A 21,127-nucleotide genomic window follows, 5' to 3' on the forward strand; every position below is an offset into this window, starting at 1 on the left:
ATCTGTCTGTCTAAAAGAATTACCACCAGTTAGGGTTGTTACTGATGCTAATCGAGACTGGATCAAGGAATTCCCTAAGGTCTTTGCTGGTGAACCGGTTTGTCTCAAAAACTATGTACATTTGATAAAGGTCAAATCTAACGCTGTTCCAAAAACAGTTAAAATCAGGAATACACCTCTGTAAGTAAGGGAGAGCATCATTCAAGAAGTTGAGCAACTGAGTGGGTCTCTCCTGTTGTTATGGCCCGCAAAGCCAATGGGGAGGCCAGGCTCTGTGTCAGCTCGAGGAAGCTCATCAAAGCAAGGCATTTTTCTTCCTTGAACCTGACCTCCGCCTATCACCAGGCCAGCCTTCACTCCTCTTCAGAACATTCAGAATATTCACTCTTCTTACCAGGACCTTACCTCCTGTGTAACACCCTTTTGTACCTTTAAGAATGCCTTTTAGACTGACTTCTGCAGCCTCCGTTTTTTCAGAGGGCAAAGAAGGGCATTCTTGGAGGCCTTCAGGATGTCAAGGTGTACCCAGATGATGTGCTGAGTTCCAGGGGGATCAAGCATAAGAAGGCGTCCCTGTACCATCCACAAAGCAATGGTGTGGTGGAAAGGTTTGTCAAGGTTGTTAAAGAGACTCTGCAACAAGCTGTTGTCTGTGGTGAAAGTTGGGAGTTGGCCATGAGGAAGAAGGTTACCGAGTATAGGTTCACTTCTTGTTCGTTCACTGGTGAAACTCCCTTTCGTTTATTTAAAGGATGGGTCCCCAACATGGAGGTCACTCCGTTGTAGGTAACGGCCAAAAGAATCTTAGTGGATGAAAAGGTGGGTTTTAGAACTGGAGGTCACTAGTCAGCAATGGCTTGCACCTTTGTCCAAATAGGGACCCTTGATTCTAGCCAGAATAAGGGGGCGACACTCCTAAAATAACCCCTGCTCAACCCTGTGGTAGCTTGGCACGAGCAGGAAGGTTTATCTCAGAGGCAGTGTGTGAAGCATTTGTGAACACTTACAGTAATACAGGGAAAACACTACAGATGTACACCACACAGGTTTTATAAAAATAAGTATTCTTAATATAGACTTAACACAAGACTCAAACGACAAAAATCCACAATACTGTAAGCAGAAATAAGATGGTAGAAGTAGCTCAAAAATAGGTTATTCACTTAAACGCAGTTTTTAGCAACAGATAACCCCAACTGGAGTTATCACGACGTCGAGGTCAAAGAAATCCCAAAGTACGGCGCCGACCGTGAGGTGCGCGGCTTCGAGCGCGCAGTCAAAACAGACCCACAAAGAACAGTACCTTGGAAAAGTGAAAACAAAGACAGCTCACAGTGTAGTTGGCGCTGTGCTGCGTCAGTTCCTTGCTTCAGGGGAGGCGACGTGTCAGGTCCTCGATGCTTGCACAAAGCAGGGGAGGCGTTGGTTCCTTACGATAGCGCCGAAACCACGGTTCCGTACAATGTCACGATGTCGATGGATTCTGAGGTTCCGTGGGAATCGGTACAACGTTTTGGGCATTGCCGAATATGGACGAGTTTGGTATCTATGAACCGTAAATGGCGAGTTCGGTAAGTGTACGCGTTTTCGCTACACTACTTGACGGGGTTCGCCTAATTTACGTGTTTCTTCATCTGAACCCTCGGGTTCCATTTTAGATACGGCATCCATTTTGTTTCTTGCCCTCACGTAGTCAGCGAGCAGGCAACTGATCGCTTCATGACCTTTTAGTTCCCAAGCCTTACGGAAGACGCATATTCCTTTCATGCGTCTTTATGACCGGAGGAATGACACTGCAGAGGCAAATGGCTTAGCTTGAGGGTAATCTTGCCGTGCCGGTCTATTGTTTCAGCCGTGCATGTGCTGGGATCAAGCTCTTTGATCCTATGATCATGCTTCCGATATTACCCCCACACTCTTTTCTCTACGAGTGTCTGTCTTCCTTGCAGCTGCTCTTGTCTCTTTCTCTTGCTCATTTACAACTCAAGTGGAATGTGCCTAACGGTGGGAAGATGTGCTTTTACAGTTGGGAACCGGTGATGTTACTGTGATTATGTTCCGGGGTTCTGAAAACATGAAAGCGACCCTTTTGAAGTTTACTGTGGGAACTGAATTGTAACCTTTTGTTCACATGTTGTGCAATGGCAAAATCTTGTATAAAAGAGAGCAACCCACATATGCAATTTGAAGCAGACTCTCAGAACCTACACGCTGTTGTACTTCTAGTGACTTTTGCCTCCCTGCAGTAATAAACGCTGATCTTTGATGCCGAAGGAAGTGTCCCGTGTCTCTGTCACTTGTGCGCCGAACAGGTATCCCATGAAGGCTATAGGTGTTGTTCCCTGGCACCGCTGGTTCTGTTAAAAGTCCAGTCCTTCAGTTGGCGCCCAACGTGGGGCGACATCAGCGGTACCGGTCCAAAGCCTGACGATTGTGAGGAACTTCGTGTGAAATCTCCGAGGGAAGGTGCACCCCGCTTCATCGATCCTGTTGTCGAAATAAGTGGCCCGAAGATTTTTCCTGCGAAGCTTCCCGCCTCCTGACGGCTGCGACGGACCGATGCCCTGACTGTCGACCTGTTTTCAGCGCCTGGCGTAGTCCTTTCGTACAGCGAGACGATAGACGGGCCTTCCTGGTGACGCCATCGAGCTCTCAGTTAAGTATTTGTGGGTCGCTCCCAGTCCTTAGTTGTTGGTGCTTAGTTGTATGCAAGGTTCCATTACGGTTCCGTTGCATTTGTGGTTGTTCTTGGTGCTTAGCTGTTTGCATGGTTCCATTGCATTTGTGGTTCTTAGTTGTTGGTTCTTAGTTGTTATTTGACAGTTGCAATTGCCAAAAACCGAGGGTTTTGTCTTTCACGAAGATTTAGTACTTCGGTAACCCTTGAAGTTTGATACTAGGTTAGTGTGCACGATGCCTGGCCATAGTGGTTTTCTTGGTTTCTTTAAATGTTGCAACAAGGATTCCCGGTTGGAGGACTCGTGTCCGATACCTCCAGTTGGAACTCCGATATATGAGCTCTATAGTCGACATGGTGTGGGCCCTATTATTTATAATGAATATTGGGTCCGTTACACGAAAAAAGATGGTGTCCATTTGTGGTGTTGGGTTCAAGTCAGGCCTACATACTCTGCTAAACTCTCGGACACCTTAGCATAGAAGTTGGCACGGACACTGGAAAATGCAAAAGACAAGTTTATTAAGACCCCATGGGGTGGTGGTACATTCCTACAGCACCCTTCGGCAATGTAAGAAGTAGCACACCGAACATTGGTGCGCGACCTCTTTTTATAAAGTTTAATGGCAATAAAAAGGTAGGCGGTTACAAGTTACACATTTTAGGTACATATAAGGTAATCTTTGGAACACAGCCAGCGTGTGGGAGGAGTTCAGTAGCACTGGTCAGTTTGTGCTAACATTCCTAAAGAGTGACCAGTTAATGCATAGTGCGCATGTGCGCTTGACCAGTACTAAAAATAGCCTGTTGCCGAGCAGAATAGATGACCATGGGTATCGAGGAAGGACGAAAGGGCACACTGACCACGAGGCAGCGTGTTCATAGAAAATGGGAGCCAGAAGGATTCAAAATGGCTTCCATACATTTTGGTCAAGTTAACGAAAAGACCGTGTAGCTGTGCTAAACGCTAACTCAGGAGCTGCCAAAACACGACAGACGGCCCTTTTAGCGTTTAGCTAAAGCTACCTCATAGCGAACATAATCCGGATACTCATCATCAATGTCGATGGCCATTATTTTCATCACTTCATCATTGACCAGTTTCTCTTGCTTAAAAATAGCTCGTTTAGATGGAATGCAGGCTGTAATGCATACAGTACATACTGTCGGGCCACATTGAATACATAGGCAAAGGGAAAACAATACTCCAATGAAAATACATAGAATAGTCAATAATTTCCAACCCCAAGTACTAAGTAGGGTCCAGAACCAACCAGAAAAGGTCCAAGTCCCATTTCCTGGATGGATCTCAGCAGCTATCTTGTGTAATTTCGTAATTGAATCATATACGGAAGGTGAGTTATCAGGCACGTACACATAGCAACTACTACCGATAATGCGGCATGCTCCACCACGGTCAGCTAGCATGACATCTAGAACCATCCGGTTCTGGAGCGTCACAATTCTGGTAATCTGTAGTTCTTCAGTGATATTCCCTAAAGCAGAGGCAGTTTCATTAGCGACGGCTTCCACCACACGTGTAAGCCGCCTTATCTTTCTGCTATTTAGTGCAGCTCCTACAAATGAGAATAAACCCAAATTGAAATCTACATATTGCTGTAAAGTGGTATCAGTTTGGTCTATTTCATCAAGATTCAATGTTCTCTTAACTCTATTCAGGACAAAATCGTGGTACAGAACGTAATCATTGTGATACATAGGAGGAGCAATGAATACAGGTGGCAGTACAAAAGCTGTGTAACATGTTCCTAACCATCCCAGTGGCAAACGATGGTATCCCTTGTTTCCACAAATGTAATACGTGAGGCTACAAATGCAATTCCAGTTGGTGTGTCAAAGGCAAGTGTAATATTACATTCACTGCGGCCTACAGGGATTGTACCTTTATTTCTAATGCACAGATCTGCTTTTGTATCAATGACCGTTATCATATGTAAATTCGTTACATTTATAAGTCTTTGGTTCGTATAGACACGTGGTGCAGAAACATTGTCCGGACGGTATTCTTCCCACTCGAATTTAGTTCCTTCAGCTTGTGGATACCCATCTTTGTCATTGTAGCATATCTTATTCAATCGAAAGAGTAGTCCACCTTTCGTTGGCCATCGTAAAGTGAAAAGAAGAGTGTACCAAGCATGACAAGAACCATTATGAGAAAACGGGAGAGGTATGAGTGGAGTTCCTCCCCTCTTCTGATGTCCGGGCAACATGCCACATACCCAACAGTTTGAAGTATTGGTCATATTGTGAGTCTGATGCAAAATCTGAATAAAACTGTTATTCAAATAGGTCTGCCTATGTCTCTCTTCATGATAGGGCAAAGTAAAATGAAAATGTTCAGATGGGATTGGAGTGGTGGACAGTAAGAGTTCTCGTGCAGGAAACAATAGTTCTATAGTCCAAGCTATTACTGCAACCACCACTATAGTCAGGGCAAACAAAACAGCACCAAGAATTCTCCCTTTTCGTGTCGAAGGAGATGCCATAGTTCACAAAACAATGTTTCTCAAAAGCAACACTAAACGAAAAATAAAAACGACGGTTCTAGACTGAGGCTGCCGTTGGTTTGTTCTCCGAGATTCAAGACGGGTGTCGCTACACTGGACAGAACTGACCCCCCCCCCCTTGATATTCCCGGCTTCCGTTTCACAAACCTCAGCGTGGTCACCAACCAGTTCAAAAATGCAAAAAGGAATTATTTTCTAGGACGTAGATTGTACTTCACTCCATCAGAAACAGTGTGGTCCGGGAAGGCTCCCTCCCGTTCGTTAGATTTCACAGCTGGGCTCTTTTCTGCATCCAAAATCTTTCTGTAGTCGGACAGCACCGCAGGGCTCACCAGATCCGGGGAAACACGACGACAATGACTGGAATGAATCCACCGCTTCTTATTGGTGACTCGCACCGCCGTCCGCGTTGCCAGCAGCACTTGCTCAGGGCCACGCCACCTCGGTTCCAAGCTGCTGGATCTCTCAAAAACACGGACCATTACATGGTCCCCGGGATGAAGGTCGTGAGCCTCACCCGTGGAGTTATCAGGGAGCGCTTCTCGAACCTGTTGATGAATGGAAAGCAAATCATTTGTTAATCGTGCCAAATAATCGTTCATCATTATACAAGGCACATCATGTATCAAACGAGGTTTAGGAACTTCCCAAATATTCATCGGCCTTCCAAACACCACTTCATAGGGTGTGAGGCCAAATCGGGAATGTGGCACTGATCGAATAGACAGCAATGCCAAAGGCAAAGCGTCCGGCCATTTCAAAGATGTGGATGCCACGATCTTTGCTAGCTTCAGCTTCAGAGTCGCGTTATACCTTTCCACCAAACCTGCTGATTGCGGATGAAAGACAGCATGGAATCGTTGCTTGATTCCTAATCCTTTCAGAACATACTCCACAACTTTCCCAATAAAATGAGGACCATTATCATTCCACATAAATTTACAGACACCATAGCGCGGGAAGTACTCCTTGAGTAACACCTTAGCCGTTGTCAATGCTGTATTGTCTTCGTAGGGTAAGCCTCAATCCATTTACTGAAGGCACACACCACCACTAAGACATACTTGAGGTTATTACAGCGCTCCAGCTGGATGTAATCCATTTGCAGTACTTCGAATGGTGCAGTAGGTGGAACAAACCCTCCTTTGGGAGTAGGAGTCCCTTGTCCAGGATTGTGCTGTAAACATATCAGACAAGTCTGCACTACTCTCCTAGCTGTACTAGCAATTTCAGGATTTTCCCAAACCCTTGTAAGCAGTTTAGTAATTGCAAGAGCTCCAATATGTGCCAACCCATGTGTCATTTGCACCATTGGTTGTAAATAGGCCATTGGTAATTTCCATTTCTCCATATCTTTACTATGCCAGCAGTCCTCATCATCCAAAACTCCTTCAGTGGCCCATTTCACAAGCTCTGCTTCAGATGCCGACCTCTGTATGTCTAATACTTCTTCTCTAGCATCATGCCACCGTTCAGCCTGTGATTTCACCACGTACATGGTGGAGTAATTTTGTAACATAGCGGTCTCTCTCGCAATGCGATCTGCGAAAGCATTGCCTTGTCCTATTTTGTCTGTCACCTTTTTGTGTGCACTACACTTGACAATTGCTACTTTCCTCGGACATAATAGTGCATTCAGGAGATCGCGTACCAATTCTCCATGCATGATGTGCACTCCATGTGAGGTCAAGAATCCTCGTTCCTTCCAGAGTAGGCCAAAATCATGCACTACTCCAAAAGCGTAACGACTCTCTGTGTAAACGTTCACACATAAACCAGCACTTAACTCACATGCTTTCGTTAAGGCTATCAATTCAGCTGCTTGGGCCGATTTCTGGGGTATTCGTGCTGTTTCTACCACTGTTTTAAGTGTCGTGATCGCATAAGCTGCTGAAGTCGTGCCATCTGGTAACCTCACACATGACCCATCAACCCACAGTTCCCCATCTACATCTGCAAATGGCGTATCCTGTAAGTCAATACGACCCTTTGTCTGTTCCTCAGTTAGAAAAACACAGTCATGTTGTTCTTCCTCCTGGGTTTCAGCAACAGGATCCGGCAATAAAGTCGCAGGGTTCAGTGTCGCACATCGTTTAAGTGTGATGTGTGGCGCCAACAACGTTAGTTCATATCCTGTTAAGCGGGTGCTTGTTAGATGCTGTGTTTTTGTCTGATTCAACAATGCATCTACTGCATGGGGAACTAACACCAACAATTTGTGTGACAAAACTATTCCCTCACTTTGTCGTATAGCTACTGCTGTTGCTGCAACTGCTCGAAAACATCCAGGCAATCCTCGAGCCACAGGGTCGAGTACCGCCGAGAAGTACGCACAAGGTCTCTGCTTATCTCCGTGGGTCTGCACTAGGACTGACAATGCACACCCATCCTTCTCGTGTACGTATAATGTAAAGATCTTTGTATAATCAGGTGTACCTAGCACAGGTGCAGAACAGAGAGCCTGTCTCAATTGTTCAAAAGCATTCTGACATTCATCTGTCCATCCAATGGGAATCGGTGTATCTTTGGACAGCAATACTAACAAAGGCTTAACAATGTGTGAAAAACCCAGTATCCATTGCCTACAAAAAGACGTCAGAACTATAAAGGCTCGAACATCTTTCTGTGTGCAGGGGACTGGTGTATCTAGAACTGCTTGAATTCGATCTGGTGTCAATGCACGGCCCTCCTTAGACAAAAGATGACCGAGGTAGGTCACCTTTGGTCTACAATATTGCAACTTTTTCTTCGAAACCTTGTGATTATGTTTTGCTAGGAAGGAAAGCAAGGAAAAGGTACTCTTCTCACATTGTTCTTGCGTGTCTGCTGCAAGTAAGATATCGTCCACATACTGAATAAGAGCCACTCCATCTTGTAATTCAAAGGAATCAAGCTGCCTTTTTAATGCCTGACTATAGATGCTAGGACTTTCTGTATAGCCTTGAGGAACTCGACAGAATCTGTAAGATTTATTATTTAATGTGAATCCAAAGAGATACCGACTGTCAGGATGTACAGGAATCGAGAAGAAGGCATTCTTCAAATCGATGACTGTAAAAGTAGTTGCCGTCGGTGGAACCAACGTAAGCAATGTAGTGATGTCAGACACCACCGGGTACTGGGGCACTACTATCTTGTTAATTTCCCTCAAATCAATGATGAAACGATAAACCTTTGCATCAGTATCTCTCTTAAGGATCGGTAGAATTGGGCTGTTGCAAACATTATAGGGAACTTCCTCAACTACTCCTGCCAAAATCAGATCATTTACAATGTGTATCAAAGCAATTTCACCTTCTCTCGAAATTTTATATTGTGGGACACGTGGCAGAGATACTCCCTCCTTTACAGTAATTCGTACTGGAGGAATATTCATTTGCCCTACATCAGTGTCAGAAGCGGCCCACAATGTTTTCGGTAGAGATGCTAACACTTCAGATTCATGGAGAAGACATACACGCTCAAGTTCTGGGTAATTTTCATTCAATACAACACGCACTCCTTCCGGGGCACATCGAATAGTAGCTCGAAAATGTTTTAACATATCGAGTCCCATAATATTATCTGGGGTATTCGGGGACAGCAAAAAGGGACAGGGGGCAGCAAATTTGTCAACATGAAATGCAACGGGTTGAGACAGTGGGCTAGAAGTAGGTGTTCCATCGAACCCTATAGCTGTAATTACCTCGCCAGACAGGGGAGCCCTTGGAACCAAGTGTTTGGACAAAGCGCTACGAGTAGCTCCTGTATCGACCAGAAATTGATCAGTGGAACCCAAAACATGTGCTTCTATATATGGACCCCTTTGATCAACTGGTACCTCAACCGATTCCACACCCCATCCTACGCAATCCTATGCATAATGCTCATCACGTGGTTCAGCAGAACCACCTTCATTTATCTGATATTGATTGTGATTATCAAACGTATTATAATCTGTCTGACCACGACCCCTTGCTCCATATCCTCCACGATCATTCGTTCCATAACCTCCACGATCACTCGCTCCCCATCCTCTCGCTCCTCCATAATTACCCCTAGACCGTCCACTTCCTCGTCCCCTCAAATTACACTGCTCTCGAAACACCGGACAATCTGCAATCCAATGCCCAAACTGTTTACAGTATGCACACTGATTTATAGATATGTCGGAACGGGGAGGAGGAGCATTATTATACGATCCTCGTCCCCCTCGAGTGTTTCCCCTCGTAGCCTGAACCTGAGCCAACAATACCTTCGTCTTCAAATCCTTCGCTTTCTTGTCACTACTTTCCTTTGCCTCTAATTCCTGTCGTTCGTAATATTGAGCCATAGTCAATAAAGAAGCAGGGGTTGCCGTGGTCCACGAACTTTCACTCGTTTTTAATCGTTTTGCAATCTCCGGTAGGAGATTAGCCACATACTTGTCAACGAATAAGTGCCTGCCTGTATCCTCTGTTAATGATTGCCCACTGTAATCATGGAACGCTTCCTCGAAGCGAGAAAAGAAATCTGAAACCGATTCCTCCGTTTTCTGTTTACAAGAGGCTAATACGGTCCAGTCAATCTTTTTAGCGGGAACAAGCGTTTTCAATTTATTTAATATAGCACCTGGAAGATCCAATATTAATTGACAAGGCTTACATGCTGGTTCCCTATCTAAATCAGCTTGGACTAAATCTTTCCAACTCGCCCCGAGAGTCGTATGATGATCAAATTTACGAATCGCTCTCCACATATCAGGCGGCAGTATTAGCCCAAAGAACAGATCAATATCAACTAACGTCATAATACACGAGGAAATTGCACTTTCGACACTTTCATAAAAAACCGCTGGATTTTTACGGGGATCAGGCAAAGCATTTTTAAGCGCCATAACATCTGCTCTATTCCATGGCGTATAAACCCAATTATATATGAAATAACCCTTCGCATCTTTAGATGTTTTATCATCATCTGTGCCATCCCCTTTATGAGGGACATACAAAGGCGCAGCTTCACGCATAGGTCTAACATTAATCGCAGCGATCTTATCTGTTCCAAAGATGGAGCATTCTTTGGATATCTCCGTCGATCCGGACGCAGGCGGACCCTTTGACTTTTCCAACTCCCGTAGCTGTGTCGCCTCATTCCGTAGCTGAACCAAGCGTTTGAAAAATTCATCCGCATCTGAAAGAACAAAAAGACCTTTACAAAAATTATCACGACCCTTGGATATATCCTTCGGTTCTAGCTCTGTGGAATACTTCCTAAATCGTTCAACAACTTCATCACCAAAATGATCTAAAAAATATAACCGTTCCCTATCAGACCACCCTTACATTTGCTTACTAACGTCAGAAACAGTTACGGAATTAACATTTAACTTTCGTGCAACCGAACGCAACTCCGCAGTTCGTTCCGCCGATAACCTCGTACGCTGGGCATTCTGATCGTCCTCATCCGAGTCCTGGTTCGGAGCCGTAGGTGCAACGTACGGAGGTGGACAGCGATCTAGTAACGAAAAATCATCTGTTTCATTAGTAAGGACCGGATAAAGAGGACGACGGATGGGAAACTGACCATTAACCTGCAAATTATGTTCTCGAGTCTCCCTCTCTTTCTTTTCCTGTAACTCCTTCTCCTGTAGCTGTAAAGCTTTATCACGTGCAGCCTTCCGCTGCACCTTCTCCGCCAAGGCTTCTTCACGCTTCACTCGTTCACGCGCCTCTTTCTCCCACATTCGCACACAATCAAACATATCTTGTCTAGACCTTCGCTGAAACAAACACTGCTCTACATATTGAACCTTTCGAAGGTCGAATGACCCATGTAGTGGCCACTGCAACTCACGATCGTTTTTAGTATACTTATGCCATAACGTGCTATACATTATTGGCGGAATACCAAATTTTACATACATCTCACGATTTGGAGTCCCCTCTGGGGGAGCCGGCTGTGATTCATTTAATCGATAATTGGTACCATTGTCAAAGCAGCACATTCCTCGGAGTGTGCTGAAAACAGGCATGTTCAAAAGTAACACGAAAACGTGATACTACACAAAATGGCACTTAATGTGCTTCATACACGGTGTGCCGTTCAAATCAAATAATCAGAGAAATATCCCTACATGCCTGCCTATGTGAGGTGCACTCCACATATTCAAATTCAAATTCAAAGATTCAAACGTTAGCTAACTTCAAACAAATTCAAATTCAAATTCAAAATTCAAAAAGCCATAGCAAGTGTCAATAGACTACCTCACCAGTCAAAAGCTTACCGAATATCTTCAAACGTCCAAGGTCCAACTGCCAAGTTCTGTAAGCGAATCAGCCAAACGGCATATCACGACAATCCAAGATCAGAATCTCAGTCGGAGACCGGCGCCACCTGGAAGGTCAGATCAGAAGGAAAGGAAGAAACGCCGCGGGTGCCAAGACTCGGGTCACTCAATGGCAGCGATCGCGTCCATGGCGAGTTTCCAAGCCTTCATCTCGACCTCTACTTCGGGCATCCGAGTCGCCGATGAGTCCCTTCGTGGTCGCCAATTTGTGGTGTTGGGTTCAAGTCAGGCCTACATACTCTGCTAAACTCTCGGACACCTTAGCATAGAAGTTGGCACGGACACTGGAAAATGCAAAAGACAAGTTTATTAAGACCCCGTGGGGTGGTGGTACATTCCTACAGCACCCTTCGGCAATGTAAGAAGTAGCACACCGAACATTGGTGCGCGACCTCTTTTTATACAGTTTAATGGCAATAAAAAGGTAGGCGGTTACAAGTTACACATTTTAGGTACATATAAGGTAATCTTTGGAACACAGCCAGCGTGTGGGAGGAGTTCAGTTGCACTGGTCAGTTTGTGCTAACATTCCTAAAGAGTGACCAGTTAATGCATAGTGCGCATGTGCGCTTGACCAGTACTAAAAATAGCCTGTTGCCGAGCAGAATAGATGACCATGGGTATCGAGGAAGGACGAAAGGGCACACTGACCACGAGGCAGCGTGTTCATAGAAAATGTGAGCCAGAAGGATTCAAAATGGCTTCCATACATTTTGGTCAAGTTAACGAAAAGACCGTGTAGCTGTGCTAAACGCTAACTCAGGAGCTGCCAAAACACGACACTTAGTTGGCCACCACATGGAAGTTTTGAACTTACGATTTTAGATAATCTTGAAGCTAAATTGTTTAAAAAGAAAGCTAGACCAGCTATGTTTGATTCTTTTCGGTTGTGGCGTAAAGAGGCCAAGCAGAAAGAAATCAAACAGCTTAAAAAGGATCGAAGAGAAGGGTTCGTTCCGATAATGCAAGTTGTACAACAATGTAAGCGAGATAAAGAAGAAAAAGAAATAGAAGTTTCCACTAGACTACATCACATGAGTATAGACAAATGTTATCCGGTTTTACCAACTAGTCTTGATAGGAAAGAAGAGGATTTAAAGGAGGATCCTCTGTTAGCGTATTTGATGAAATCGCCACCTCCTTATGCACAGGGTGCTACGGCTCCTGTAGTTCCCCCTGTAGTTCCTCCTGTTGTTCCGGCGGCTGCTGGTCAGCCCGTTGTTGGTCCTACGTTTGTCCCACCACCTGTTCCTATTCCTACTGCTTCTTTGCCTGTGCCTCCTCAAACTCCAGTTTCTGCTACTTCAACTACCTTGACTGTTTCTGCTGTTCCTACGTTCACGTCCAATATTGTTGCTCCTGCTCTTTATCCTTCTTCTCCTTCCGTTCGTACCCGTATTCCTAATACAGTTGCTACGCTCTATTCACCACTTGCCGGATCGATACTACCTTCCAGTGTTTCTGAAACTCCCCAAAGACGAAGTCAAATCCCTAGTGGTAGGGAGAGTGCAACGTTAGCGACTATGGCTCGTAGGTGGATAAAACAACCTGTTAACTACCCTCCACGCGTGGTTTTCGACACGTTTTCTCAGTTTAATGAGCCTACACAGAGATTCGTGTTCGAAGAAATGTGTAACTGCTTGAGAGAACAATGGTATAATGAGGATTTAGATAATGTACCGCCCGATATGATTGAACTCCAGAGTCAATTTTCGAACGGTATAATAGTGGGTGGAGAAGTACGACGTGCTTTAGAGAAACTGTTAGCCTTTAGATCGACAGTGCCTTCTCGAGTGTCGTTTGATGACGACTTCGATAATTGGAAAGCGATTCCTGGTCAGTATCCTATGAGAGAGGTTCCGCCAGTATACATACCAGGGGATCCTGCAGCTAATCCTGCAGTTCCGGCACGTTTCCAAAGAGTTTGGATACACCTCCCCTGGAAGCGATCAGAAGTCTTGTAGGTCAAGCAGTCCCTGCCTGATCCACGCAAGAATCCGGCGGGTTATTACAAGGAATTATCCCAATTGGTAGATGCTACTACTATGAACCTAGCTGACATCGATATGTTGGTTGGTAATGTTGTACCACAACCAGTTTGGGCGAAAATTCGCCAGCAAAATCATCAGAATGAGTTAGGCGGTGATTGGGCTGCATTAATAGCGGCTGATGGCCGACAAGTTGGTGGAGCTAAGCCTGAACAGATAATTGCGGATCTGCCCCAGAAAATCATTACGCTCATGAAAACGCTTATGCCAGCGTTGAGGGTAAACTGGGATAAATTAGCAGCTTGTAAGCAAAAGAAGGATGAGAGTGTCTCCGATTTCTTTACTAGATTCGAAGAGGCATTTGTCGATCATAGCGGTCAGGATATGGGCACTGAGGGAGGCCAACGGTTATTCGTCGATAAATTTGTCTTAAATTTGTTGCCTGAACTATGCAACAAATTGAAGAATTCAGAAAGTGCCTGGGCTGTTTCCACTACTGCTCAAATACTAGCGACTGCTCAATATTATGAGAATAGGGAAAAGGAAGAAAGTGATCGTTCAGACAAGAAAACGAAGGAGCTCAAAACGAAGGTTTTGTTACAACAAGCGTATCCTCCACGTTCGAATCAATATGATTCGCAACAGCAGTATAGGCCGCAATCGCAGTCCTCCAGAACGCAGTCACGTTCTGACTCCTCTGACTTTAGATCTAGGCTTGGGTATAATCAGTGCGCATATTGTAGAAGAGAGGGACATATAAAATATGATTGTCCGGCTTTACGTGATCGCCTTAATGGTGTATCGGCACGAGGAGGTCGTGGTGGTCCTCAGCAGGCATCTCGAGGTAGAGGCCGCGGTACCTCCCAAAATCAAACTGAGCGCTCTAATACGTCAGCAGATGCGAATAATTGTTTTGACCAGCGAAATGCGGGGTCAGTTAGATCTACACAGTATCATGTGGACGATTATTACGTTGAAAATGAGACTGTTGCAAACGATCGTTACTAGGACAGCCACCGACAGAGGGAGGGAGTAGTATCAGTTCCGGTTGATCAGAGTGGGCCTTACGTCGCAGTTGCTACATCTGGCGTAGTTGAGCCTTTTCTGTTAGACACTGGTGCGACGAAAAGTTCCATCATGCATTCGAAACTCCCTGGCGCACCTTTGTCTGGCTTGACGAATGTTTCCGTTGGATTGTCTGGCGCCCCTGTTAGCAACCCTGTCTCTAGCCCTTTGACCCTTACGATTGGCCCTCGTGAGCTGGAGGCTCCATTGATTCTATCTACTGGTTGTGGTGAGAATCTTTTGGGCTTGGATTTGTTAAAACGGTTATATGCGACTTTGTATTGCTCTCCCGAAGGAGTGGAGCTTACATTAGGTCGGAGAGTAATCTCTCCTATGTACTTATCGATCGATAAATTCCCACCGGAATTGAGTTCCCTTCCAGCGTCTCTATGGGCCACAGGTCCCAATGATGTGGGTCTGTTGGACATCCCACCTTATGTGATTCAACTGAAACCAAATGTGCGATTACCACGTATACCTCAATATCGTATCTCTCTTGATGGTGAGCGTGCGCTATTAGCGATCATTGGTGACCTGATCAAAAAGGATGTCATAGAAGAAACTCGGGGAAACGTGTGTAATAGTCCTGTGTTACCCATTTTGAAACGAACTGATCCATCTAAACCTCCTGTGTACCGTTTTATAATTGATTTGAGAGAGGTGAATTAAATTGTGATTCCACAATTTCCCGTGGTCCCTGATATCACGGCCTTGTTGACCCTAATCCCGGCTTCTGCCTCCTGGTTCACGGTGATCGATCTAAAGAATGCTTTCTTTAGTATTCCGATTGCTGAGGAAAGCAGAGACCTATTCGGATTTTCATTAGGTGGTCGCAGTTTCAGACTAAAACGCGCACCACAAGGCTATTGTGAAAGTCCGTCGATTTATAGCCAAGCCCTTAAGAGTCAACTTGATGCATTTGTGTTACCGACGGGTGCGGCTTTGATTCAATACGTTGACGACCTATTAGTGGCAGCCAATACAGAGGCTATTTGCAAAACGGCTACAGTATCATTATTGCACTATCTACATGACTTACATCACAAGGTGTCACCTTCTAAGCTGCAATATTGTTGTCAAGAAGTAACCTATTTAGGTCACTTATTGTCAAAAGAGGGGAGAAGGTTGACCCCAGAGAGAATTGCAGCGATTTCCCGAATGACTGTGCCAAAAACTCTGAGAGATGTACGTGCCTTTCTAAGTATTACGTCATACTGCAGACAATGGATTCCAAATTTTTCATTGTTGGCGAAACCATTGATAGCTCTTACGTGCAAGGATGTTTTATCTCCCTTACCTTGGACTGAAGAGTGTCAGAAAGGTTTTTCTGAATTGCGTGATGCGTTGTGTTCGGCTCCTGTGTTGGGTACTCCTGATTACAGTAAGCCGTTTACACTATACGTTCACGAGAGGGATGGTTGTGCGTTGAGTGTCTTGACACAACAATTTGGTGACAAACAGCGTCCATGCGCATATTTTTCTTCGACCTTAGACCCAGTAGCTCGAGCCTTGCCGAGTTGTTTAAGAGCAACAGCGGCAGCTGCGGCGTCCATTCGACAGTCCGCAGGTCTGGTCATGGATAATATGCTCACGGTGATTGTTCTACATGCAGTTGACACTCTTTTGAACCGAACGAAAACTCAACATTTGACGAGCGCAAGATTGTCTGGGTATGAGTTGACGTTACTGGCCAGTCACATACGCATAAAACGGTGTAATGTGTTGAATCCAGCAACATTGTTGCCGATCAACACGGAGTTAAGTGATGTAGCACCACATGACTGTTATCTGAAAACTGAAGAGGAAACGAAAGGTCGTATTGACCTGAAAGATACTCCATTGGTAGACCCTGATGGTACTTTGTATGTTGATGGTTCGTGTTTTAAGTTGCCGAATGGTGATGTGACGACTGCGTATGCTGTAGTGACATTGAGTACGGTTGTAGAAACTGCAAGATTGAGTCAGAATTCGGCCCAGGCTGCTGAGTTGATCGCCTTGACGAGAGCGTGTGTGTTGTCCAGAGGAAAACGGGTGAATGTGTTTACCGACAGCCAGTATGCTTTTGGTGTGGCACATAGTTTTGGGCGATTGTGGAGAGAAAGAGGATTCTTTACGTCGCATGGCACGAATATTCAGCATGGACAGCTCGTGAATGACCTTCTAGATGCACTTACATTGCCTAAGCAGGTGGCAATAATCAAATGTAGTGCGCATCGGAAAGTGACGGATGATGTTGGTCGTGGTAATGCGTTTGCGGATGAAACGGCTAAGGAGACAGCTAAAGATTTGACAAACCGAATGTACGTTACGAGTTCAGTGAGATGGCCAACGGAGACCAGTATGTGTGAAGACACGGTTGAGAGTGTGAAGGGAATACAGAATGAGGCCACTGAGACGGAAAAGACAAAGTGGAAAGAGAGAATGGGGAGGTTGGATGAGAATGGATGTTGGGTTGATTTGTCAGAGAAACAAAGATGGATGTTACCGGATGCATATGTGCTTGCTGTTGTTACAATGGCTCATGGTACAGCACATATTAGCGCAAAAGGCATATGCAAGTTGCTGTCTCCTGTATGGAAGAATGATGGGATTACTAAGTGTGCAGAGAGAGTGGTAAAGAATTGTATGGTATGTTTGATGTATAACCCTGGTAAGGGTACCCCCACTCCACCTGGTCATTTTGCCCCTCCTACATGTCCTTTCGAAGTTATCCAGTTGGATTTCATCCATATGGAGAGATGCAATAATTTGAAGTATGTTTTGGTTGTAGTATGTGCGTTCTCCAGATGGATTGAGGCTTACCCCCTTAAGGATAATACTGCCCTGTCTACAGCAAAAATTCTGCTCAAAGAGTTTTTCCCCAGGTATGGAATGCCTCGGATTGTATGGTCAGACAACGGAAGTGAGTTTGTGGGAAGTGTGATGAAGAGTGTGTGTCGTGGCTTAGGTATAGTCCAGAAATTTCATAGTGCTAATCATCCTCAGTCGGCGGGCTTGGTGGAAGGATACAATGGCACCCTGAAACTGAAACTTGCTAAAATTCAGGCGACTACTGGTTTATCATGGCCAGATGCTTTGCCTCTAGCTCTCCTATCAACCAGGGCAACTGTGCACTCTCGAGTAGGGCTTAGCCCATATTAGATTGTGTTCGGCCGTCCTGCTAATATTTGGGGAGTCCCGAGGCCTAAAGAATTTGATAGAATTGAATATCCAATGTTGATTGATTATCTTCATGATCTGACTGCTAAATTGAGTTTGATTCATCAACAGGTCTTTGAGGCTCTGCCGTCACAAACAGAGGGTCCTGGTCATCGGCTCCAACCAGGGGACTGGGTCCTCACCAGAAATTTCGGACGAAAACGAAACCTCGAGCCGAGGTTTGTGGGACCCTTCCAGGTGCTACTGGCAACGAGGACGGTGGTTCGGCTGGAGGGACGGAAGCACTGGGTGCATGCCACCCACACCAAGAAGGTTCCGCTTCCTTTGCCAGCGGATACTTGGATAAGAAGAGGTTTTTCCTCGTCTGAAACCGACGCTCCACAACGTTTTGTCCCATTCAGCGAAGCTCAGCCCATAAGGAACCCTTTGGTTTTATCTGACACCCCTGTTGATTCCCCTCAAACAATTTCCTTTCCATCAACCTTGGAGAATTCAAGTGCTGAACAATTGCCTGAACAATCGAACACTCATTTGCCATCCAATCCACTGTTTGAAGATCAGACTCGACCCGGAAGAAGCCGGTACTTTCTTCGTCCACGCACGAAAGATTAATAAAGTTATTTTGTTATTTTTGGATTTCACATTTGCCCTGAACATTGTGGACATTTTATATTGTGTACCTTTTTCCTTTTTCGTGCAGCCAAGAACCTTATAGTAAATTGAATGTTCAATTTATCTAGAACCTATCATCTGGGTTGGCCGTAGGGCCGTGCGGGTACTTTCTTCTGTTTAGCAGTTATCGACACTAGGTCGGTTTCTTTTGTCAATTTCTGGGAACTCCTGGGAATTGATAATCGCTACTCAGAACGAAGTGCGTCAAGAACGTTGCGGACGGTCGTTAGAGGATGGAATTTTCTAAGCTGTCGAAAAGAGAGAAAATGTCGGCGCAAAGATCTGCATTAGATAAGGTGTTTCGTACAAAATGTTTTTTGCTACAGGTTTTCATGTTGTTCCTGACTGTATCTATGCTGCTGGTGGGGGGAGTGTATTTTGGTTCTCAATTATTGCTGCCTTCTACTATACCTACTCCTCCTTCTCATAATCTAAATTCCGTCTCTACTGTTTCTCCACATTCTTTTCACCTATTACACCAACACTAACAAGTCAGACGTGCGGAATTTAGAAACAATTCCTTTGTTCAACTTCTGCATCAGCATCAGTTGGTGGTAAATACTACCAATTGTTGGGTGTGCGGGTTAATGCCACATACCATGGATAAGGGTATTCCGTATTTGGTCCTTCCTTATAGTTCCCAAGGGTCAGCTCGAGCATTCCAAACTATGTTCCGTAGTGCACTAGATTCCTACCCCCATCGAGAGCCACGCTCAGTAAACCTTGGTCCTGGCCCGTACCACAAGTCTCTGGCGATAGCCATTGCTGATTTAGATAGAGATATTTTTGACGCATCGCTTATCCCAGAGGAGGAGGTGCGAGCATATAAGGAACTAAGTAAGACTGAGTATAGTGTATCAGTGGGTGATAGACAGCTTAAAAGCTCGTCTCCGATTTGGATTGTACCTCACCTTGGTCACTTTTGTCTGAAAGGTCTTGGTCGAAATCCGAGAGCTCAGTTTGGGAAGAGTGCTTGTACTGAGACGTATGTCTTACCGATGCTCTCTTCCCCTGTCTTCCTGACTGCCAAGGGTACCTATTTTGTATGTTATGATCGAGCATATACGTGGTTACCTCATGACTTCTCGGGTACCTGCTATATTGCAAATCTCTTGCCTCCGACCTTCACTGTTGCCTCAGATTATCACAGAACTAGAGTTGTGAGAGGTGTTATTAGCAAAGAAGATACTGCCGGTCAAGAAGCAGGAGACTTCTTTAAGGGTTTCCTACCGTTTTGGGGCCCTATGGTCAATAGCAGGAATCTGAGACAGTTAACTCGTGTAGTAGAGTCAACTGCTAACATAACCGCAAGTGCCCTTGGTAATTTGACAGCCGAGCTTCAGGCGGATAGGCTTATGACGCCACAGAACCGTATGGTTCTAGACGTTGTTCTGGCAGATAGAGGTGGTGTGTGTAAGGTCATCCATTCGAGTTGTTGCATATTCATACCGGATAATGCTCCAACTGTCTATCAAGCCATCTCAAAGTTGCATAAAATCTCGGAGTCCATACACGTGGACGAGGGAGATTGGACGCTTCTAGGATGGTTTTGGGGCCTGATGTCGACCTGGGGTTGGAAGATTCTGATGATTATAGGGGTTGTTGTGACGTTTCTGTTCACGTGTTGTCTTTGTGTACAGTGTGGTCCTGCCTTATGTGGCCTTTGTGCTACAACGTGTATAAGAAGGCCATCTGTTACCAAAGAGGCATTGATGGATAGAATAATGTTCCAGCAACACCTGAATGATCTGATGAATATCGAGATCGATTCTGATTTCGACTAGTGCTTGCCTACATGAGGGCAAAAGGAGCGTCTGAGGTTCCGTGGGAATCGGTACAACGTTTTGGGCATTGCCGAATATGGACAAGTTTGGTATCTATGAACCGTAAATGGCGAGTTCGGTAAGTGTACGCGTTTTCGCTACACTACTTGACGGGGTTCGCCTAATTTACGTGTTTCTTCATCTGAACCCTCGGGTTCCATTTTAGATACGGCATCCATTTTGTTTCTTGCCCTCACGTAGTCAGCGAGCAGGCAACTGATCGCTTCATGACCTTTTAGTTCCCAAGCCTTACCGAAGACGCATATTCCTTTCATGCGTCTTTATGACCGGAGGAATGACACTGCAGAGGCAAATGGCTTAGCTTGAGGGTAATCTTGCCGTGCCGGTCTATTGTTTCAGCCGTGCATGTGCTGGGATCAAGCTCTTTGATCCTATGATCATGCTTCCGATATTACCCCCACACTCTTTTCTCTACGAGTGTCTGTCTTCCTTGCAGCTGCTCTTGTCTCTTTCTCTTGCTCATTTACAACTCAAGTGGAATGTGCCTAACGGTGGGAAGATGTGCTTTTACAGTTGGGAACCGGTGATGTTACTGTGATTATGTTCCGGGGTTCTGAAAACATGAAAGCGACCCTTTTGAAGTTTACTGTGGGAACTGAATTGTAACCTTTTGTTCACATGTTGTGCAATGGCAAAATCTTGTATAAAAGAGAGCGACCCACATATGCAATTTGAAGCAGACTCTCGGAACCTACACGCTGTTGTACTTCTAGTGATACAGAAAAGGGGGTGGTGATGAACAGAGTGTCTGAATTAAGCAGACCACTCTTACCCAGTCCAAAGATCAGGGCTTGATCCATCACCGTTATTTATCTCACTGCCCCATCCCAGCTCAGAACCTGGCTATATGCAAATTAGTCTGTCCCTGGCCCAGTGCATCATGGGAACAG

The sequence above is a fragment of the Lissotriton helveticus genome (genome assembly GCF_964261635.1).
Source record: "Lissotriton helveticus chromosome 1_1 unlocalized genomic scaffold, aLisHel1.1 SUPER_1_unloc_45, whole genome shotgun sequence".
Taxonomy (NCBI): Eukaryota; Metazoa; Chordata; class Amphibia; order Caudata; family Salamandridae; genus Lissotriton; species Lissotriton helveticus.